This window comes from Gymnoscopelus microlampas, assembly GCF_963454915.1.
Source record: "Gymnoscopelus microlampas genome assembly, chromosome: 19".
Classification (NCBI taxonomy): domain Eukaryota; kingdom Metazoa; phylum Chordata; class Actinopteri; order Myctophiformes; family Myctophidae; genus Gymnoscopelus; species Gymnoscopelus microlampas.
Window position 1 is genome coordinate 39,078,352 of NC_139956.1, and position 25,449 is coordinate 39,103,800.

General features: G+C 40.6%; 2 protein-coding genes across 5 annotated transcripts in view; one reads left to right on the top strand and one right to left on the bottom strand.

Moving 5' to 3' along the window:
• LOC311034701 (ladderlectin-like) overlaps nt 1-25,449 on the top strand; it is a 94,830-nt gene that overhangs the window by 10,993 nt on the left and 58,388 nt on the right. The window lies entirely within an intron of this gene.
• LOC311034516 (galactose-specific lectin nattectin-like) overlaps nt 1-25,449 on the bottom strand; it is a gene marked incomplete at its 5' end in the record, with an annotated part of 100,601 nt that overhangs the window by 597 nt on the left and 74,555 nt on the right. The window lies entirely within an intron of this gene.

Genomic DNA, 25,449 nt, shown 5'->3' on the forward strand with positions numbered 1-25,449 from the left:
GAGCAAGACGCTGAACCCCTAATTGCTCCCGATGAGCAGGTTGGTGCCTTGCATGGTTTCCTCCGCCATCGGTGTATGAATGTGTGTGTGAATGGGTTAATGGCACAATCAATGTAAAGCGCTTCGGATAGAAGCGCTATATAAATGCACCATTTACCATTTATATAGACAGGAGGGATATGACATAGGACACTTATACAGACAGGAGGGATAGGACACTCACACAGACAGAACGGAAGAGGACACTTACCCAGACAGGTTGGATAGGACACTTACATATACAAGAGGGATAGCGACCTATAAATACATGTGTCACTGTGATAAGCCAGATTCCAATACCGAAAATCCGGCCACTAGCTCACTCCCAGACCTTCGAACCGGAAGTAGTCAAGTAGTCGCGGTCCAATTGTTCCTATCTGTCTTATTGGACAGATAGGACAGATAGGACACTTATATAGACAGGAGGGATATGACACTTACATAGACAGGACGGATAGGACAGGAGGGATAGGACACTTACACAGAATGAACGGAAGAGGACACTTACCCAGACAGGATGGATAGGACACTTACATATACAAGAGGGATAGCGACCTTCGCGACCTTCGAACCAACACAAGTCTTCTGGCGGAGAGTTGTGCTCCGAGGAGCACTTTTTCTAGTTATTATTATTATTATTATTACCATTATTATAATAGTTGTTATAGTTATTTTTATTATTATTAGTTGTTTTTGTGTTGTCATTATAAAATGATAAATTTGAACAGTGACCCAGAAGTATATATAGTATAAAACAGGTTAAAATAGTCATAATTTTTATACTATATGAACCACTATGTTGACTGGGGTCCCGCCCATCCCTGTTTTCCTTTTTTACAGTCTATGGTTTTCCTCTACACCAAATCTTTCACCAAATTAGCTGGGATCCCCCTGAAACGCCTTAAACTAAAGGACCCCTAGTCTTGTATTGTTTTTAAATTAGAGTCAAATCTGCAGATAGGGATTTATATTTATCTGGAGACTCTTAGGTTGTTGAGACGATACTGCCTAATATAATATAATTTTACATATCCTCTCCTGTCTTTTCCGGATGTGGCTGATCAAGGCCCTTTGCACTGCACACAGAGTGGGGGAGTGTTTACTAATGAATGATATCGTTTCATTCGTAAATGCTGAGTTTCTTCAACTACCAAACACATGAGATGCACCAAACAGATATCAGTATATCAATCATGGGGTCTCTAGTTAGTTCTTAATTTGCCATATTGTAGATCAGTGGATCTCAATGTAGGGTTTGGGCAGTGGTGGAAAAAGTACTCAAATGTTTTACTTAAGTAAAAGTAACAATACTCCACTGTAGAAGTACTCTGTTACAAGTAAAAGTCTGGAATTCTAAATTTACTTGAGTAAAAGTGCAGAAGTATTGGCATCAAAATGTACTTAAAGTACCAAAAGTAAAAGTACAAAAATGTTTGAAAATAGCCGATCTACAAGCTCACAACGCGTCACTTTGCGACGCGTTGTCTAAAATAGGGCTAAAGTGGTTAATGTATGTTTCGTAATATCATAATTTATATCTGAAGAGTAACTAGTAAGTAAAGTTTTCAAGTAATTGTAGTGGAGTAAAAGTACAATATTTACCTCTGAGAAGTAGTGGAGTAGAAGTAAAAGTATTGGAAATTGGAAATACTCAAGTAAAGTACAAATACCTAAAAATGGTACTTAAGTACATTACCTAAGGAAATGTACTTTCCACCACTGGGTTTGGGGACCTCCAGAGGTCATTGAATTTGATCACAATTTCACCGTGATCTCCATACCTTCAGTACATAGACAGTAAATGTATTATGGGCCGACAATTTGACTGAATCATTCCTAATAACATAAATATCCTTAGATTTGGGTTCCAGAGATAAACATCTTGTCAAATGGAGGTTTGTGGTCTAATGCAAATCTAATGTGGGGTCCTTGAAATTAGAGAGTTTTAGAATCACATGTAGATCAACGACAACCAAGTCTAGACTGGGGGATACTTGGAGACAATGAAACACCTAAAGTGTGTGGAGATTATCTGTGCTGTGCCAAGTGGGCCGGCCGGCACATTTGAAATGCAAATAAGACAACAATAAGGTGTGTGTGTGTCTCTTTTGTCTTGGAGTGGAGAACAACCTCCTCCCACCTCCTCCGGTTAACTGCAGTCAGGGACCATTTCAATGTAAAAGGCTCATAACAAAAGACACCTAGATGATGATGATGGGCCATCATCAGAGATATTTACATAGAGACAAGTTGACAATGTCTTCGTCAACATGCTGACTGTTCTTCGCCAAAGAAAGCAAACCTCAAGATGTTAACAGTTTATTTCCAAAGTGATCAAATTATTTTGGTCAATAAAATGGTCAGTTCAGATGATGAAAAAGGTTAGTCTACTGGTATTTGAATAAAATAAAGTGATGATCTGTGTTGTTCATCTGCCATCTCATCTATATTCCTGTATAATCATTGCTTTAGGCCAGTGGTTCTCAACCTGTGGGTCTAATTTTTGGGATGAACTCACAATTTAAGGACTATTAAGACCTCGCAATGTGAGGCGTTGTGAGCATGTAGATCTGCTGTTTTCACAATATGTATTAATTATAACACAAGGTTCAGAACCACTGCTATAGACGACTGGGGTCTCTCCAGCTCTTTAGTAAAAAGTGAATAAACAAGTGTATTTGGTGAAAATAATTTGAAAAAATTGGAACTACGTATGACACAAGCTGAGGAATTATATTTGTGGGGTTCCCTCTGCTGATGGGGCTTAATTTGTAACCAACCTGAAAATGTACAGCTTATTAAAGACCTGGAGAGACAGGGAGACCACTGTTACTGAACAAACACTCTATAGCAACTGCCCCATTCCAAAGACCAGACGCACCAATGTAACTAGTCGCACCTCCTTGCAACCAGACAGTTTTAAGGCCAGTCCACACCAATGCAACTCTTTGCAACTGCCATTGGGGATAAGGGTTGCAAGGAGTTGCAAGGAGTAACATTGGTGTGGACTGGCCTTGAGACAAACGTGACGAAAATAGCCGATCTACAATGCTCACAATGCGTCACATTGCGACTTGTAGATGGGCTATTTTCAGTAAAGAGATTTGGTACTGAGCTAAAAAAGGAGCAGACCTTTACTGCTTAATATCATTTCAACACCTCATCTACGTTTTATATATACTTTATTTGAAATTATTCAGGGTTTATAATGAATTGGCATTTAGGTGACATGGTTATAAGCAATTGCATACAAAAATATAGCAAAAAGACTTCCAATACAAAGAGTTGGCTTCAGCATTTTTGGTCTGGAGTCAATTGTTTTTTTTAGTTCAGTTTTATATTTGTTTAAAGACCACCTCTCCAGAGATTGACTCCTGATCTATGACCATGGCACATGGAGTGGTCCATAGTTGGCTGACCACAGTGCACACAACAGGCCAATGGAACTCCTGATCCATGGCAGACATGTTTTCTTCAAAAACCCCATACATTATTCAATAGATTCGTCCTCATTACAGTTCTCAATAGGTCTTTTAACAGTTTTCAAAAAGCAGCTCCTCACTGAGACCAGCCACATGACATACCTATTTTTTCAGAAAAGTTTTTATTTTTATACACACCTGCTTTTGAGAGTCATCTAGACATTTGTAGGGTAAAAGGCCACTATACACACCTTCACACAGATTAACATACATATTTTTACTGGACATTTCAGACCAATATTTAAACTAACTCACCATACATATTATTAAAATAAAGCACAGAGCTCCTTGCAAAACCCTTCTGTTTGTTCCAACTCAAGGCCTCACCTATCCACAAAGCTCTTCTTTATAAACCGGATGCTACATTTTTACCAAGCCCTCCATCCTTTAATTTTTTAATACATTTGTAACCTCCCTAGTAATAGTTCCCCATATAAAGTTAACTAATATTTTAGTTCTGTATCTGTCTATCGGTCTGTCATCAGTATGCAGATTTTTTTACATCTGCACAACATGTTGCTCTGGGTATTGAAATGAAAGTAAGACATTGTTGGTAGTTCAAGAATTAAACTCATTCACATGCTATGTAAAAGAAGAACAAAATCACTGGAACAATGTCATTCATTAGTAAACACTCTGTGTGCAGTGCTGACAAAACCCAGAATTCAGCATATTTTCTAAAACGAAAAAGGGTGGCATGACAGCGTATCATTGTAATGTCCACCAAACACACTTGTTTTCACAGCGAAGTAACATTTTGTTATCTAAACGGACAATTCCAGAGAAGAACTTGATCAATAGCTAAACCTCAAAATTCACTTTTGCCTCATCACAAAGTAGTGAGTGAAATCTGTCATCATGGGTTTGCTTTCTTTGGTGAAAGAAAAACAGTCAACATGTTGATGAAACAAAAGTAATTGTAACTTGCATCTATGTAAATGTTTCTCTGATGATGGCCCATCATTACACTGTCTTTTGTTATGAGCCTTTCACATTGAAATGGACCCTGACTGGCAGTGAACTGGAAGAATGTGGGAGGTGTTTCTCCTCTTCAAGATAAATGGTGGTGTTTTCACTCCAAATCTCCACTCTGTCCTCCTGCTCAGACTACAGGACACACCACAGTTAAACTCTCAGGACTCACAGTGAGAGAGGACAGGCTGTCTTTCCACAGCTCTATCTTCACTTACACACCTCTTCCACCAGGGGGCTAAAGGCCATAAAGGAGGTAAACACGGGTCAAATGGAGTCTGTACGGCTGAAGATAAATGAACACATGATGTCGGTGGGAGAGGAGATATTGTGTGTTTTGGACAAACAGCAGTGTGGTGCTGATGTTTGTTGTGGGAAGCTTGTCAGAGTGTTTGTGTTGGAGCGCCTCAGTGCGACTGCAGAGTTCATGTGCAACCTCTTCCAGAGAGAGATAGAGACACTAGAAACTCTGCTGGAGAAACAAAACAAACTGCTGGACATTGATTTTGATATGGACATCGATCTACACACTGCAGGTATGTCTGTTGCACACACACACACACACACACACACACACACACACACACACACACACACACACACACACACACACACACACACACACACACACACACCATTAAACTACACACTGCATGTATGTCTCTTGCACACACAACATCAAACTACACACTGCAGGTATGTCTGTTACACACACACACACAGCCGCAAGCAACTCTTAGATCCTATTTGTTATATCTGGACTCTAGAGTTTTAATACCAACCCTTGACAGTCCATACATCCAAACAGAAAAGTCCTATCTGATTGTATTAAACACATTTAAACTCACCAACATTGTAGCTGTAAAGAAATATTGATCCTCTTACTATCTGCAAAGTTCTTGTTTCATAAAAATCCGCCATAGACATGTTATGAGTTTTTCTGTCAATAAATTCAGTGCAATGTCTAAGTGTTGGAGTTTGGAAGCACTCGTTTTCAATAACACATCGTCCTGCTGCCTCCTGAGTAGGCCTACGTGGTTTCCATTTGGTAACTCTAGATGGAGCCGTAAATTATTGTCCTCCTGGTTTCAAGTCCATATCATTAAAGTGTGTGCTGTATTCCTTCATTCCAGATCAGTGTGTGGAGTCCAGTCTGCAGGTGAAGATCAGTTCTCCAGCCAGGACTGTTTCTATTAAACAGGAACCTGAAGACCACCTTAAACAGGAACCTGAAGACCACCTAGATCTCAGTAAGTTTCTCTTTATTTAATTTATTGGTGAAAGTGGGCTGGTACCGAGGGTGTAAAGTTGAACCGATATGAATTGGTTATCGATTTTAGCATTAACAATGTGACTACATTGATGCATGGACCGCTGCATCAATCTAAATGTACCATGAATCAGACAATGGTTCAGTTGTGGGCAAAGAGTAATCTGTTGATACTTATTCCAGCCACAACTCTGCACTGAGGTACTGCAGTGGATGTACAAGATTCAAACATTTTATAGAGTCTCATTGTATCTTTTTCGTAGACTTCCTCCATGTCCCTGTGTGTAAAGAGGAGGTTTCCCCTGAAGAGGAGAGGAGCCCCAGTCTGCTCCAGGAGGAACCACAACCTCCACAGATTAAAGAGGAACAAGAGGAGCTACTTCAAAGACCAGAAGAGGCTGGTGGGTCAACGTTCACATTACTAGCTGTGAAAAGTGAAGATGATGATGAAAACAGAGAGACAGAGCCTGTAGCCAGCACCTCAACTGAACACATGAAAACACAAGCTGATGTAGAGGACTGTGGAACATCACAACCAACTAGTGATGACCAGCTCCTCTCTTCACACTGTTCTGAATCAGACACTGAAGACAGTGATGAGTGGGAGGAGACTAGGGCAGATCAGTCGGCTTTAAACACACTGAAATCACACAAGACACAACATGTGGGAGGACAGCGAAAGCTGTCCCAAGACCTGAAATCACAGAAACAAACTCATACAGGCAAAAAGACATTTTCTTGTACAGTATGTAGTAAAGGCTATGTTAGCACAAGTCATCTTAAAATACACATGATGACTCATACAGGCGAAAAGCCATTTTCTTGTACAATTTGTGGTAAAGGCTTTAATCAACAGGGTAATCTAAAATCACACATGATGACTCATACAGGTGAAAAGCCCTGTATCTGTACAATTTGTGGTAAAGGCTGTCTTAGCCCAAGTCATCTAAAAACACATATGATGACTCATACAGGTGAAAAGCCCTATACCTGTTCAATTTGTGGTAAAGGCTGTGTTCACAAGGGTAATCTAAAAAAACATATGATGACTCATACAGGTGAAAGGCCCTATACCTGTACAGTTTGTGGTAAAGGCTGTTTTAGCGCAAGTGATCTAAAAGCACACATGATGACTCATACAGGTGAAAAGCCCTATACCTGTACAGTTTGTGGTAAAGGCTGTGTTCACAAGGGTCATCTAAAAACACACATGAGGACTCATACAGGTGAAAAGCCCTATACCTGTATCTGTACAGTTTGTGGTAAAGGCTGTGTTAGCAAAAGTCAACTTAAAATACACATGATGACTCATACAGGTGAAAAGCCCTGTATCTGTACAATTTGTGGTAAAGGCTGTGTTCACAAGGGTAATCTAAAAACACATATGATGACTCATACAGGTGAAAAGCCCTATACCTGTACAGTTTGTGGTAAAAGCTTTACTAGCACAAGTAATCTAAACAAACACACAAGGACTCATACAGGGGGGAAGCCTTTAGTTGAAGTTAGTCACACACAGACACACAATGATCATTCAATCTAATCCAGGATGTCAATGACAAGGATACTAAAGCGGAGGAATCTCATAATCTGACAATATCAACACGACTGAATAAACATTATTTGTTTCTGTATATAGATTTTTGTTTTATCTTGTGTATGGATCTTATTTTCCATTTAACATGATGTCATTTCAATTGCTTGTTTTTTATAATCTTGTATTATTCCCTCCAGCCTATAGGTTATTGGTAGAACAATATGAGCACCACTCTCTGTCCACATTTGTCGGGATTAAAACGAGTCTTGTTCATTATTATTTTCATTGATATGCATGCATAATGGTGCAGTAAAGTGCTGACAAGCTGCTGGTTTTGTGCAGCTGTTCACTGAGTGTTGACACGTGTGTTGTTTGTATTGTTAAATTATCATAGTACATATTTGGTAGATGTCTGAGACAGCTGACAGTTGACTTAATTTACTTTTACAGATTTTTTTTACTGAGTTTTTACAGATGACTTATTTACATTTACTCTGTTTGTTTTAACTCAAAGAAACGCTTTAATACCTGGGAAAATATATGTTGATAATGTTTTTGGTTGTTTGATTTAATAAAGGTTTCACCACTGTATGTCCTCTATGTGTGCTTTATCATTACAGAAATGTTAGCCGTTATGCCTTGTATACTTGTATTACCACAGGGTACATGAGTAAGTAAGCCTTTGTCTCCTCCAGGTTGGACTATTGCAATGCACTTCTCATCGGGATCCCTAGCAAAAGCCTTCAAAGGCTTCAGTATATTCAGAACAGCGCTGCTAGGGTCCTGATGAGAGTGCGCAAACATGAACACATCACACCCATCCTCCGTTCACTCCATTGGCTTCCCGTTGCTTTCCGGACCCAATACAAAATATCCCTGTTGACACATCAGTGCATCCACGGCAACGCTCCCTCATACCTCAAGGACCTAGTCTCCCTACAACCCTCGACCCGTAACCTCCGCTCCTCAAACACCAACCTCCTCAACACCTGCAAGGCCAAACTACGCACCATGGGCGACCGGGCTTTCTGCTCAGTCGCACCCGAACTGTGGAACGCCTCCCTGTCCACCTAAGAGCACCACAGTCGGTCGACTGCTTTAAGAGAGGATTAAAGACTTACCTTTCTAGCAAAGCATTTTTTTAGCTGGTTTTACCTCTAGGCTTTATGCCCCATGTTTTAATTGTTTTTAGTTGTTTTCTTTTAATTGGTGTGATGTTTTCTGTTCTTATGCTACTGCCTTCTGTAAGCACTTTGAGATTTCCTGTAAATGTAAAGTGCGTTATAAATAAAATCCATTATTATTATTATTAGTATTAATTTTACAGTCTGCATACATTGTATTATTATCATTATTGTCTCCGCCAGAGGTGGAGAGTATGTTTTCGTTCCCGTCCCCGTCCTGTGACGAAATAAAATCCTATAAATATGTGTGTCATTTCCAAAAAACATTCATGTTTTTGGAAGTGAGGTAACATTGATCAAGCTAACGGGATCAAGCTAACATTGGTCAAGTTACACGTGACAATATGTAATATAAATAGGTAAGACAGGATTAATCAGGAACAGTACTGGCGGAGATCTGTGCTCCGAGGAGCACATTTTCTAGTTATTATTGTCTCCGCCAGGCCGAAATGCATGGCGAGAGAGTATGTTTTACCCCCTGTCCGTCCGTCCGTCAGTAACTCAAGTAAATGTAGTGGAGTAAAAGTACAATATTTGCCTCTGAGATGTAGTGGAGTAGAAGTAAAAGTATTGGAAATTGGAAACACTCAAGTAAAGTACAAATACCTCAAAATTGTACTTAAGTAAATGTAAATGTAAATGTACTTTCCACCACTGCCTCCAGCAAACCTGGGATGCATCAAACATAACTTTCAGAATCAAGAGAACAGCATCTCTCCCTAGAACCATATCAATATACAACGATTTGTCTTGATATGCCCGATTTATAATTTGCCCTACGCTGGTATCACATACCAAACATAGCCGATCTACAAACTCACTCACAAACTCACATTCTCACTCACTTTCATCGTATGGCAAACTGTAAATTAAGCTTTAGACCGATAAATTGCAATATGTGCTAGAAAATGCAATCCTCCTCATCTTCACACAACAGCACAGAATATTATGTTAAAGACGGGCTGCCGTGATCCCCCCCCCCCCCCTAAAACATAATCATCAGGTATTATGGTTATACTAGGAGGAAGATTTTTTTTCAAAAAAAAGTGTACAGAAATTGTTAAAATTATGTTTTTATGTGGACACGCCTCCAGTTGATTGATTGATTGATGTACTTTATTTAGTAAGACATGAGAACAACAGTACATGGAAGTACAAATTCACAATACAAGGTCTACTAAACTGGAAGACTCATAAAAGCACTGAGCTTGTTTCAAATGAGTTCCCCATGCACACAAATCATGATGACATATAAGAGACAGACAGATATACACAACTACTATAGAATGTCATACAATCAGTTTACAGGTTACTGGTATGAAGAGTGAGAAATATGTACAAAAGGAGAAGGAGAGAGGGGGGGGGGGGTAGGGGGGTAGGTTAGGTTAGCTTTTTTCTGCTAACAGGAGCATGCTATTTACCTTGTTTCTTAGCTTGTTTTATTCCTTTTCAAGTTTAGCTACGTGGGATTCGAGACCTTTGTTAAAACATTTGGCTAGTTTGATCCTACTTTTATGAAGCTCAGAACACTTTTTGTCTCTGACTTTCATGGCAGTAAGGATGTCCGAATTCATCCATGGTACCGAGCGGGTTTCGACCCTGATGGTTTTCATGGGAGCCACACTGTCCAAAATTTGAATGAATTTGGTTTTGAAACTAAGCCAGGATTTGTCTACCTGTGTGCTGTTTAGAACGTCAGACCAATCCCACTAGCTCACTCCCAGACCTTCGAACCGGAAGTAGTCAAGTAGTCGCGGTCCAATTGTTCCTATCTGTCTTATTGGACAGATAGGACAGATAGGACACTTATATAGACAGGAGGGATATGACACTTACATAGACAGGACGGATAGGACAGGAGGGATAGGACACTTACACAGAATGAACGGAAGAGGACACTTACCCAGACAGGATGGATAGGACACTTACATATACAAGAGGGATAGCGACCTTCGCGACCTTCGAACCAACACAAGTCTTCTGGCGGAGAGTTGTGCTCCGAGGAGCACTTTTTCTAGTTATTATTATTATTATTATTACCATTATTATAATAGTTGTTATAGTTATTTTTATTATTATTAGTTGTTTTTGTGTTGTCATTATAAAATGATAAATTTGAACAGTGACCCAGAAGTATATATAGTATAAAACAGGTTAAAATAGTCATAATTTTTATACTATATGAACCACTATGTTGACTGGGGTCCCGCCCATCCCTGTTTTCCTTTTTTACAGTCTATGGTTTTCCTCTACACCAAATCTTTCACCAAATTAGCTGGGATCCCCCTGAAACGCCTTAAACTAAAGGACCCCTAGTCTTGTATTGTTTTTAAATTAGAGTCAAATCTGCAGATAGGGATTTATATTTATCTGGAGACTCTTAGGTTGTTGAGACGATACTGCCTAATATAATATAATTTTACATATCCTCTCCTGTCTTTTCCGGATGTGGCTGATCAAGGCCCTTTGCACTGCACACAGAGTGGGGGAGTGTTTACTAATGAATGATATCGTTTCATTCGTAAATGCTGAGTTTCTTCAACTACCAAACACATGAGATGCACCAAACAGATATCAGTATATCAATCATGGGGTCTCTAGTTAGTTCTTAATTTGCCATATTGTAGATCAGTGGATCTCAATGTAGGGTTTGGGCAGTGGTGGAAAAAGTACTCAAATGTTTTACTTAAGTAAAAGTAACAATACTCCACTGTAGAAGTACTCTGTTACAAGTAAAAGTCTGGAATTCTAAATTTACTTGAGTAAAAGTGCAGAAGTATTGGCATCAAAATGTACTTAAAGTACCAAAAGTAAAAGTACAAAAATGTTTGAAAATAGCCGATCTACAAGCTCACAACGCGTCACTTTGCGACGCGTTGTCTAAAATAGGGCTAAAGTGGTTAATGTATGTTTCGTAATATCATAATTTATATCTGAAGAGTAACTAGTAAGTAAAGTTTTCAAGTAATTGTAGTGGAGTAAAAGTACAATATTTACCTCTGAGAAGTAGTGGAGTAGAAGTAAAAGTATTGGAAATTGGAAATACTCAAGTAAAGTACAAATACCTAAAAATGGTACTTAAGTACATTACCTAAGGAAATGTACTTTCCACCACTGGGTTTGGGGACCTCCAGAGGTCATTGAATTTGATCACAATTTCACCGTGATCTCCATACCTTCAGTACATAGACAGTAAATGTATTATGGGCCGACAATTTGACTGAATCATTCCTAATAACATAAATATCCTTAGATTTGGGTTCCAGAGATAAACATCTTGTCAAATGGAGGTTTGTGGTCTAATGCAAATCTAATGTGGGGTCCTTGAAATTAGAGAGTTTTAGAATCACATGTAGATCAACGACAACCAAGTCTAGACTGGGGGATACTTGGAGACAATGAAACACCTAAAGTGTGTGGAGATTATCTGTGCTGTGCCAAGTGGGCCGGCCGGCACATTTGAAATGCAAATAAGACAACAATAAGGTGTGTGTGTGTCTCTTTTGTCTTGGAGTGGAGAACAACCTCCTCCCACCTCCTCCGGTTAACTGCAGTCAGGGACCATTTCAATGTAAAAGGCTCATAACAAAAGACACCTAGATGATGATGATGGGCCATCATCAGAGATATTTACATAGAGACAAGTTGACAATGTCTTCGTCAACATGCTGACTGTTCTTCGCCAAAGAAAGCAAACCTCAAGATGTTAACAGTTTATTTCCAAAGTGATCAAATTATTTTGGTCAATAAAATGGTCAGTTCAGATGATGAAAAAGGTTAGTCTACTGGTATTTGAATAAAATAAAGTGATGATCTGTGTTGTTCATCTGCCATCTCATCTATATTCCTGTATAATCATTGCTTTAGGCCAGTGGTTCTCAACCTGTGGGTCTAATTTTTGGGATGAACTCACAATTTAAGGACTATTAAGACCTCGCAATGTGAGGCGTTGTGAGCATGTAGATCTGCTGTTTTCACAATATGTATTAATTATAACACAAGGTTCAGAACCACTGCTATAGACGACTGGGGTCTCTCCAGCTCTTTAGTAAAAAGTGAATAAACAAGTGTATTTGGTGAAAATAATTTGAAAAAATTGGAACTACGTATGACACAAGCTGAGGAATTATATTTGTGGGGTTCCCTCTGCTGATGGGGCTTAATTTGTAACCAACCTGAAAATGTACAGCTTATTAAAGACCTGGAGAGACAGGGAGACCACTGTTACTGAACAAACACTCTATAGCAACTGCCCCATTCCAAAGACCAGACGCACCAATGTAACTAGTCGCACCTCCTTGCAACCAGACAGTTTTAAGGCCAGTCCACACCAATGCAACTCTTTGCAACTGCCATTGGGGATAAGGGTTGCAAGGAGTTGCAAGGAGTAACATTGGTGTGGACTGGCCTTGAGACAAACGTGACGAAAATAGCCGATCTACAATGCTCACAATGCGTCACATTGCGACTTGTAGATGGGCTATTTTCAGTAAAGAGATTTGGTACTGAGCTAAAAAAGGAGCAGACCTTTACTGCTTAATATCATTTCAACACCTCATCTACGTTTTATATATACTTTATTTGAAATTATTCAGGGTTTATAATGAATTGGCATTTAGGTGACATGGTTATAAGCAATTGCATACAAAAATATAGCAAAAAGACTTCCAATACAAAGAGTTGGCTTCAGCATTTTTGGTCTGGAGTCAATTGTTTTTTTTAGTTCAGTTTTATATTTGTTTAAAGACCACCTCTCCAGAGATTGACTCCTGATCTATGACCATGGCACATGGAGTGGTCCATAGTTGGCTGACCACAGTGCACACAACAGGCCAATGGAACTCCTGATCCATGGCAGACATGTTTTCTTCAAAAACCCCATACATTATTCAATAGATTCGTCCTCATTACAGTTCTCAATAGGTCTTTTAACAGTTTTCAAAAAGCAGCTCCTCACTGAGACCAGCCACATGACATACCTATTTTTTCAGAAAAGTTTTTATTTTTATACACACCTGCTTTTGAGAGTCATCTAGACATTTGTAGGGTAAAAGGCCACTATACACACCTTCACACAGATTAACATACATATTTTTACTGGACATTTCAGACCAATATTTAAACTAACTCACCATACATATTATTAAAATAAAGCACAGAGCTCCTTGCAAAACCCTTCTGTTTGTTCCAACTCAAGGCCTCACCTATCCACAAAGCTCTTCTTTATAAACCGGATGCTACATTTTTACCAAGCCCTCCATCCTTTAATTTTTTAATACATTTGTAACCTCCCTAGTAATAGTTCCCCATATAAAGTTAACTAATATTTTAGTTCTGTATCTGTCTATCGGTCTGTCATCAGTATGCAGATTTTTTTACATCTGCACAACATGTTGCTCTGGGTATTGAAATGAAAGTAAGACATTGTTGGTAGTTCAAGAATTAAACTCATTCACATGCTATGTAAAAGAAGAACAAAATCACTGGAACAATGTCATTCATTAGTAAACACTCTGTGTGCAGTGCTGACAAAACCCAGAATTCAGCATATTTTCTAAAACGAAAAAGGGTGGCATGACAGCGTATCATTGTAATGTCCACCAAACACACTTGTTTTCACAGCGAAGTAACATTTTGTTATCTAAACGGACAATTCCAGAGAAGAACTTGATCAATAGCTAAACCTCAAAATTCACTTTTGCCTCATCACAAAGTAGTGAGTGAAATCTGTCATCATGGGTTTGCTTTCTTTGGTGAAAGAAAAACAGTCAACATGTTGATGAAACAAAAGTAATTGTAACTTGCATCTATGTAAATGTTTCTCTGATGATGGCCCATCATTACACTGTCTTTTGTTATGAGCCTTTCACATTGAAATGGACCCTGACTGGCAGTGAACTGGAAGAATGTGGGAGGTGTTTCTCCTCTTCAAGATAAATGGTGGTGTTTTCACTCCAAATCTCCACTCTGTCCTCCTGCTCAGACTACAGGACACACCACAGTTAAACTCTCAGGACTCACAGTGAGAGAGGACAGGCTGTCTTTCCACAGCTCTATCTTCACTTACACACCTCTTCCACCAGGGGGCTAAAGGCCATAAAGGAGGTAAACACGGGTCAAATGGAGTCTGTACGGCTGAAGATAAATGAACACATGATGTCGGTGGGAGAGGAGATATTGTGTGTTTTGGACAAACAGCAGTGTGGTGCTGATGTTTGTTGTGGGAAGCTTGTCAGAGTGTTTGTGTTGGAGCGCCTCAGTGCGACTGCAGAGTTCATGTGCAACCTCTTCCAGAGAGAGATAGAGACACTAGAAACTCTGCTGGAGAAACAAAACAAACTGCTGGACATTGATTTTGATATGGACATCGATCTACACACTGCAGGTATGTCTGTTGCACACACACACACACACACACACACACACACACACACACACACACACACACACACACACACACACACACACACACACACACCATTAAACTACACACTGCATGTATGTCTCTTGCACACACAACATCAAACTACACACTGCAGGTATGTCTGTTACACACACACACACAGCCGCAAGCAACTCTTAGATCCTATTTGTTATATCTGGACTCTAGAGTTTTAATACCAACCCTTGACAGTCCATACATCCAAACAGAAAAGTCCTATCTGATTGTATTAAACACATTTAAACTCACCAACATTGTAGCTGTAAAGAAATATTGATCCTCTTACTATCTGCAAAGTTCTTGTTTCATAAAAATCCGCCATAGACATGTTATGAGTTTTTCTGTCAATAAATTCAGTGCAATGTCTAAGTGTTGGAGTTTGGAAGCACTCGTTTTCAATAACACATCGTCCTGCTGCCTCCTGAGTAGGCCTACGTGGTTTCCATTTGGTAACTCTAGATGGAGCCGTAAATTATTGTCCTCCTGGTTTCAAGTCCATATCATTAAAGTGTGTGCTGTATTCCTTCATTCCAGATCAGTGTGTGGAGTCCAGTCTGCAGGTGAAGATCAGTTCTCCAGCCAGGACTGTTTCTATTAAACAGGAACCTGAAGACCACCTTAAACAGGAACCTGAAGACCACCTAGATCTCAGTAAGTTTCTCTTTATTTAATTTATTGGTGAAAGTGGGCTGGTACCGAGGGTGTAAAGTTGAACCGATATGAATTGGTTATCGATTTTAGCATTAACAATGTGACTACATTGATGCATGGACCGCTGCATCAATCTAAATGTACCATGAATCAGACAATGGTTCAGTTGTGGGCAAAGAGTAATCTGTTGATACTTATTCCAGCCACAACTCTGCACTGAGGTACTGCAGTGGATGTACAAGATTCAAACATTTTATAGAGTCTCATTGTATCTTTTTCGTAGACTTCCTCCATGTCCCTGTGTGTAAAGAGGAGGTTTCCCCTGAAGAGGAGAGGAGCCCCAGTCTGCTCCAGGAGGAACCACAACCTCCACAGATTAAAGAGGAACAAGAGGAGCTACTTCAAAGACCAGAAGAGGCTGGTGGGTCAACGTTCACATTACTAGCTGTGAAAAGTGAAGATGATGATGAAAACAGAGAGACAGAGCCTGTAGCCAGCACCTCAACTGAACACATGAAAACACAAGCTGATGTAGAGGACTGTGGAACATCACAACCAACTAGTGATGACCAGCTCCTCTCTTCACACTGTTCTGAATCAGACACTGAAGACAGTGATGAGTGGGAGGAGACTAGGGCAGATCAGTCGGCTTTAAACACACTGAAATCACACAAGACACAACATGTGGGAGGACAGCGAAAGCTGTCCCAAGACCTGAAATCACAGAAACAAACTCATACAGGCAAAAAGACATTTTCTTGTACAGTATGTAGTAAAGGCTATGTTAGCACAAGTCATCTTAAAATACACATGATGACTCATACAGGCGAAAAGCCATTTTCTTGTACAATTTGTGGTAAAGGCTTTAATCAACAGGGTAATCTAAAATCACACATGATGACTCATACAGGTGAAAAGCCCTGTATCTGTACAATTTGTGGTAAAGGCTGTCTTAGCCCAAGTCATCTAAAAACACATATGATGACTCATACAGGTGAAAAGCCCTATACCTGTTCAATTTGTGGTAAAGGCTGTGTTCACAAGGGTAATCTAAAAAAACATATGATGACTCATACAGGTGAAAGGCCCTATACCTGTACAGTTTGTGGTAAAGGCTGTTTTAGCGCAAGTGATCTAAAAGCACACATGATGACTCATACAGGTGAAAAGCCCTATACCTGTACAGTTTGTGGTAAAGGCTGTGTTCACAAGGGTCATCTAAAAACACACATGAGGACTCATACAGGTGAAAAGCCCTATACCTGTATCTGTACAGTTTGTGGTAAAGGCTGTGTTAGCAAAAGTCAACTTAAAATACACATGATGACTCATACAGGTGAAAAGCCCTGTATCTGTACAATTTGTGGTAAAGGCTGTGTTCACAAGGGTAATCTAAAAACACATATGATGACTCATACAGGTGAAAAGCCCTATACCTGTACAGTTTGTGGTAAAAGCTTTACTAGCACAAGTAATCTAAACAAACACACAAGGACTCATACAGGGGGGAAGCCTTTAGTTGAAGTTAGTCACACACAGACACACAATGATCATTCAATCTAATCCAGGATGTCAATGACAAGGATACTAAAGCGGAGGAATCTCATAATCTGACAATATCAACACGACTGAATAAACATTATTTGTTTCTGTATATAGATTTTTGTTTTATCTTGTGTATGGATCTTATTTTCCATTTAACATGATGTCATTTCAATTGCTTGTTTTTTATAATCTTGTATTATTCCCTCCAGCCTATAGGTTATTGGTAGAACAATATGAGCACCACTCTCTGTCCACATTTGTCGGGATTAAAACGAGTCTTGTTCATTATTATTTTCATTGATATGCATGCATAATGGTGCAGTAAAGTGCTGACAAGCTGCTGGTTTTGTGCAGCTGTTCACTGAGTGTTGACACGTGTGTTGTTTGTATTGTTAAATTATCATAGTACATATTTGGTAGATGTCTGAGACAGCTGACAGTTGACTTAATTTACTTTTACGGATTTTTTTTACTGAGTTTTTACAGATGACTTATTTACATTTACTCTGTTTGTTTTAACTCAAAGAAACGCTTTAATACCTGGGAAAATATATGTTGATAATGTTTTTGGTTGTTTGATTTAATAAAGGTTTCACCACTGTATGTCCTCTATGTGTGCTTTATCATTACAGAAATGTTAGCCGTTATGCCTTGTATACTTGTATTACCACAGGGTACATGAGTAAGTAAGCCTTTGTCTCCTCCAGGTTGGACTATTGCAATGCACTTCTCATCGGGATCCCTAGCAAAAGCCTTCAAAGGCTTCAGTATATTCAGAACAGCGCTGCTAGGGTCCTGATGAGAGTGCGCAAACATGAACACATCACACCCATCCTCCGTTCACTCCATTGGCTTCCCGTTGCTTTCCGGACCCAATACAAAATATCCCTGTTGACACATCAGTGCATCCACGGCAACGCTCCCTCATACCTCAAGGACCTAGTCTCCCTACAACCCTCGACCCGTAACCTCCGCTCCTCAAACACCAACCTCCTCAACACCTGCAAGGCCAAACTACGCACCATGGGCGACCGGGCTTTCTGCTCAGTCGCACCCGAACTGTGGAACGCCTCCCTGTCCACCTAAGAGCACCACAGTCGGTCGACTGCTTTAAGAGAGGATTAAAGACTTACCTTTCTAGCAAAGCATTTTTTTAGCTGGTTTTACCTCTAGGCTTTATGCCCCATGTTTTAATTGTTTTTAGTTGTTTTCTTTTAATTGGTGTGATGTTTTCTGTTCTTATGCTACTGCCTTCTGTAAGCACTTTGAGATTTCCTGTAAATGTAAAGTGCGTTATAAATAAAATCCATTATTATTATTATTAGTATTAATTTTACAGTCTGCATACATTGTATTATTATCATTATTGTCTCCGCCAGAGGTGGAGAGTATGTTTTCGTTCCCGTCCCCGTCCTGTGACGAAATAAAATCCTATAAATATGTGTGTCATTTCCAAAAAACATTCATGTTTTTGGAAGTGAGGTAACATTGATCAAGCTAACGGGATCAAGCTAACATTGGTCAAGTTACACGTGACAATATGTAATATAAATAGGTAAGACAGGATTAATCAGGAACAGTACTGGCGGAGATCTGTGCTCCGAGGAGCACATTTTCTAGTTATTATTGTCTCCGCCAGGCCGAAATGCATGGCGAGAGAGTATGTTTTACCCCCTGTCCGTCCGTCCGTCAGTAACTCAAGTAAATGTAGTGGAGTAAAAGTACAATATTTGCCTCTGAGATGTAGTGGAGTAGAAGTAAAAGTATTGGAAATTGGAAACACTCAAGTAAAGTACAAATACCTCAAAATTGTACTTAAGTAAATGTAAATGTAAATGTACTTTCCACCACTGCCTCCAGCAAACCTGGGATGCATCAAACATAACTTTCAGAATCAAGAGAACAGCATCTCTCCCTAGAACCATATCAATATACAACGATTTGTCTTGATATGCCCGATTTATAATTTGCCCTACGCTGGTATCACATACCAAACATAGCCGATCTACAAACTCACTCACAAACTCACATTCTCACTCACTTTCATCGTATGGCAAACTGTAAATTAAGCTTTAGACCGATAAATTGCAATATGTGCTAGAAAATGCAATCCTCCTCATCTTCACACAACAGCACAGAATATTATGTTAAAGACGGGCTGCCGTGATCCCCCCCCCCCCCCCTAAAACATAATCATCAGGTATTATGGTTATACTAGGAGGAAGATTTTTTTTCAAAAAAAAGTGTACAGAAATTGTTAAAATTATGTTTTTATGTGGACACGCCTCCAGTTGATTGATTGATTGATGTACTTTATTTAGTAAGACATGAGAACAACAGTACATGGAAGTACAAATTCACAATACAAGGTCTACTAAACTGGAAGACTCATAAAAGCACTGAGCTTGTTTCAAATGAGTTCCCCATGCACACAAATCATGATGACATATAAGAGACAGACAGATATACACAACTACTATAGAATGTCATACAATCAGTTTACAGGTTACTGGTATGAAGAGTGAGAAATATGTACAAAAGGAGAAGGAGAGAGGGGGGGGGGGGGTAGGGGGGTAGGTTAGGTTAGGACTTAGACAGGGGCCATTTTCCAATTGCAGCCTCCTGAAGGTGTATCTTTAGGGCTGTTTTGAAAGAGAGTAGGGTTTTACACTCCTTTACTCCTTTTGGTAGGGCGTTCCACATTTTTGATGAATAGCATGAGAACGAGTTACTTCCCTTTGTTGAGCCAAAAAAGGGTTGGACAAGGTTTGTGGAGCTGCCTCTGGTATTGTGATCATGGACATCATTAACATTTTGGAAGTATTTTGACAAATACAGGGGGATCCCAATGTTGTGGTATATCTTGAAGACCAGGCCCATAGCAAGTTGCTGTACTCTGTCCGCAACCCTAAGCCATCCAATCCTATCAAAATGATCAGGGGTTAGATGGGTTTTGTAATTGAGGCCAAGAAGTAGCCTTACAAGTTTGTTTTGGGATGTTTGGAGCCTTGTTTTTAAGGCCTTGGAGGTGTTGTGATACCACGAAGTACATGCATAATCGTAATGACCTTGTATGAGGGCCACTGCAAGAGTCTTCAGAGTCTTCTTACTGACTTTACGATCAATACTCCGCAAATAGCGTGTTTTTTTGTGGACCGTTTTGATCGTTTTTTCAGCATTTTTGTCACCAGAGAGGTCAGCCTCCAAGATAGAGCCCAGGTAGGTAATTTCGTTTTTTCTTTTGATGATATCATCACCCGCTTTGATCGTGAAGCTCTCTGCCTTTCTGAGGTTAGGAGTGGACCCAAAGAGGATGCATTCCGTTTTGCCCAGGTGTAATGAGAGCTTGTTGTCGGAGAGCCAGATGCAGATCTTGTTGAGTTCAGAGCTGAGAGTTTTCTCAACCTGCAGCCTGTCCCTGTCCGAGACTAGCAGGGCCGAGTCATCTGCGAACAGGAACAGGTTGCAGTCGCAGGCTGACGACATGTCATTCACATATATCAGGAACAGTAAGGGTCCTAGTATACTTCCTTGGGGAAGACTAGCAGGGCCGAGTCATCTGCGAACAGTAACAGGTTGCAGTCGCAGGCTGACGACATGTCATTCACATATATCAGGAACAGTAAGGGTCCTAGTATACTTCCTTGGGGAACACCACAAGTCACTGGGAGGGGGGGGGACTGGGTGCCGTTTACTTCCACCACTTGCTCCCTCCCTTCCAGGTAGGATCTCATCCAGTTCACTGACGTGTCATCAAAACCTATTGCTTTGAGCTTATTGATCATAATTGGGTGATTGACGGTGTCAAAAGCCTTCTGGAGGTCCAGCATGACCATGCCGCAATATTTGCCCTTTTCGATCTCTTGTTTGATAGAGTCGTTCAAATAGAGAAGGCATGTGTCAGTGGAGTGGATTGGAATTTGTAGATTAGATTTTTCTCGGCAAGATACTTGTCGACCTGTTCATAGACTATTTTTTCCATGACTTTCGAGATGGAGCTTAGAATAGAAATAGGGCGGTAGTTGCCAGGGTCTAATTGGTTTCCTTTTTTGAACAGAGGGGTCACCCTTGCTTTTTTGAAGTCGTTAGGGACCTGTCCCTGTATGGTGGAGAGGTTTAATATGTGGGTAATGATTGGAGCAATGGAGGCGGCTGAGTCTTTTAGAAATTTGGGGGGGATATTGTCGAGGCCTGTGGCTCTGTGTTGATGAAGAGCACTCAATTTTTTAAACACCTCTTCTGTTTTCACAGGGGAGAGTTTAAAGTCATCTTTGCAAACACCCTGTTTTTCATAAAATGAGACAACATACTCCTCACCATATCTCCCAGAGTGTGGAGGAAGTTTTTCAACCAAATCTGAGGCTACGGTCGTGAAGAATATGTTGAGGATTTTACTCACTTCGTGTTTGGATGAAATGAGAGTGTCATTCACCTTGAGGCTTACGTTTGAAAGCCTGGTTTTCAATTTTTTGCTGCAGCCTAGGAGGTTCTTGAGTAGCTTCCAAAGCTCTCGTGTTTTTTTTTTATTTTCCTCAATCTTGTCATCGAGGTAGCTTTTTTCTGCTAACAGGAGCATGCTATTTACCTTGTTTCTTAGCTTGTTTTATTCCTTTTCAAGTTTAGCTACGTGGGATTCGAGACCTTTGTTAAAACATTTGGCTAGTTTGATCCTACTTTTATGAAGCTCAGAACACTTTTTGTCTCTGACTTTCATGGCAGTAAGGATGTCCGAATTCATCCATGGTACCGAGCGGGTTTCGACCCTGATGGTTTTCATGGGAGCCACACTGTCCAAAATTTGAATGAATTTGGTTTTGAAACTAAGCCAGGATTTGTCTACCTGTGTGCTGTTTAGAACGTCAGACCAATCCTGTTCCTCCAGTCTGTGATCTAAGTCCTCACTCTTATAATTTTGGAGGTCTCTGATTGTGACTGTTTTGTGGTAACCGGTCTTAGGTTTACATTTCTTTCTGGTGCAGAAGATCATGTTGTGATCAGATATGCCACAGGTAGAAACACCACTATTTAGGATTTTTTCCTTGTCCGTTGTTAGAATGAGATCTATGGTAGTTTGAGAGGAAGCACACAGCCTTGTGGGCTGAGTGATCAGCTGGTGGAGTGAATGCCGATCACAAAACGCCTTGAATGACTTATACATTGACGCTTCCTTGCGGAGCATGTCAGTGTTAAAATCACCAAGAAGAATCGTCTCCGCATGGTCCACTTTAGCTAAGCATTCATCAAGTCTATCATAGAAATCAGTCTGGTTAGGAGGTCTGTATATGGTACCGACTAGCACAGGTTTGGCATGTTTAAAAATGATCTCGACCCACACAGCTTCAATGTTTTCATCCATCAGGTCTTCCCGAAGGATGCAGACATTGTCAGTATGAACATACATGCAAACACCACCCCCGTTTCTGTTCCTATCTTTTCTGAGGAGTTTGTAGTTTTCAATCTCAATCACAGAATCAGTTATCGCTTGATCAAGTTTTGTTTCAGAGAAAGTTAAAATGTCAACCTTACCATCATAAAACATCTGCTTGATTTGTGTTAGCTTGTCTCCTGCTAGAGAATTCACATTAAGATGTATCATGTGTAAGCCAACGCCAAACGATTTGATCATTTTTTCAATGGATATGTGTTTTTCCACTGAGAGATGTTTAGGAGCAGTCTCGGGGGGGGAGGGGGGTGTAGTGTCCATCAAAGCCATTGTTCCGTCGTGGGCAGCCAGCAGTGGGGGTTGGGGGGGGGTTGGGGGGGGATGGGGCGCGGAGGTCCCAGCACGGCCTCTGCTAATGGTCCCAACACGGTCTCTGCTGGGACCCTGGCCGTGGAACGAACCGTAGGTTTGTAGCGGTGCATCAAGGTTTCTGCTCCGGTGAAAACAGCTAGGTGACTCCTTGGTTCCACGTTCTCGGCTACGCATCTCCCGGTTGATCGCCGTTGTGCGTCGGTGCAAGCGTCCTCGTCGACGGCTGCGGTGGATACGACGTCGGTGTTTAGGTTGATCATTTGGGTTGATTCGCCTAGTCGAGTTGGTGGGGAGCCATTGGTGTTGTCGTCGAGGCTAGCTTCGGTAGCATCGTTGGCTAGGCTAGCTCCGGTGCTCCGGAAGTTCTTTGTTCCAGCCTGGCTTTGTTGTTGTTTTACCCCGTTGCTGATGGCAACGTTGGCCGCTAGCCTGTTGGATTCAGCTGTAAGCCGAGCAGATTGCCTTGTGGTTACAGGGCCAGGGTTAACTTCAACGTCTCCGGAAAGTAGTAGAATTAAACAGAAGTACATCTTGCGATTAAAACTAATCGCAAGATTAGTTCATTAAGTATACCTGGTTCTCACCTTAGCACCTCCTCCACCACCTTAGCACCACCCACCTGTCCTAGTCCCTCCTCCTCCTCATGCCCACACCTGTTGTGTTATGATAATGAGGGGGAGGGTATGTTTTACTATGTCACTAAAGGGCTGTTTTTCTATTGGCACGTTTGACCCTCAAGGTTTCAGCCTCCAGGAAGAAACTCTAAATAGTCAGAGAAGACATAAAACACCATAAAACCACCACCGGGGGGCTTAATGAACCTCATAGACACATGAAAAACAGAAAAAGTGCAAAAACATGGCACCAGCTCTTTAATTATTTACCAGTTGGATAGCGTTTTAGAACTAAAACAAGGCAGAATCTGGTGTACGCTGCTCATTTACTCAGTGGAAGTGAAAGGGGACTTGGGGTGACATCTACGGGTGACATCTACCAAATGCCCATGCACGTGTAACAAGGTTAAAATTATAGTTTTATTTTCATGGTTGAAAGAAAGTCCACCAACTAACTATCGAATGGTCTTTATTTTACTACATTCAGTCAATGTTTATTTATCTTTACAACTGTTGATGCCTGTACAGAGTACTGTCTCTTTAAGATTTCACTGCGGTCGAGAGTTACTGACGTCACAGCTGCGCGCCCCTCTCAGTTCATGCTGGATTCACTGAGAGGAGGTATGCTGTTTGTTTGCTCAGAGTTGACGTTTTTATTGCGTTTTGTAAGCAGTGTCACACAACCGTATGCAACTAGAAATTCCCAATGTTACAGGGTTCCAGTGTACAGTATATGGAGGACTGCATACTCAGTGTTGTGTGTTTGTTTTATGATTGTACAGGACTGTACAATGCCACTATACCACTGCCAGTAAACAGCAACAACTTGTGTCCGAGTCCCTTCTTCCCAGCAACCATAGAACACAACGCAGGTTTTGTTTTTTTAACAAATCGCCCGAGAGGGATACGCCCACTTACAACCTTCACTCTGCACGCCACAAAAGCGCACAGAAGGGGTTTTTGGTAAGCATATTACTACGGAATTGAGAAAACTGGGGTTACATACGTAACCCCTAGTTATTCTGTCATTCCTCCATAATATGCTTACTTATGGGACACATGAACGCCCCCTGGGGAGCCCCAGTCTGTAACTCTACCCATCAGCACGCTGATATCAGTATATCAATCATGGGGTCTCTAGTTAGTTCTTAATTTGCCATATTGCAGATCAGTGGATCTCAATGTAGGGTTTGGGGACCTCCAGTGGTCATTGAATTTGATCACAATTTCAATGTGATCTCCATACCTTCAGTACATAGACAGTAAATGTATTATGGGCCGACAATTTGACTGAATCATTCCTAATAACATAAATATCCTTAGATTTGGGTTCCAGAGATAAAAATCTTGTCAAATGGAGGTTTGTGGTCTAATGCAAATCTAATGTGGGGTCCTTGAAATTAGAGAGTTTTAGAATCCCATGTAGATCAACGACAACCAAGTCTAGACTGGGGGATACTTGGAGACAATGACACACCTAAAGTGTGTGTCGATTATTTGTGCTGTGCCAAGTGGGCTGGCCGGCACATTTGAAATGCAAATAAGACAACAATAAGGTGTGTGTGTGTGTGTGTGTCTCTTTTGTCTTGGAGTGGATTACAACCTCCTCCCACCTCCTCCAGTTAACTGCAGTCAGGGACCATTTCAATGTAAAAGGCTCATAACAAAAGACACCTAGATGATGATGATGGGCCATCATCAGAGATATTTACATAGAGACAAGTTGACAATGTCTTCGTCAACATACTGACTGTTCTTCGCCAAAGAAAGCAAACCTCAAGATGTTAGCAGTTTATTTCCAAAGTGATCAAATTATTTTGGTCAATAAAATGGTCAGTTTAGATGATGAAAAAGGTTAGTCTACTGGTATGTGAATAAAATAAAGTGATGATCTGTGTTGTTCATGTGGCAGGATGGGCGTTGGTTCCCACGCTACCCACGGCCCATCCTCTGCCCAC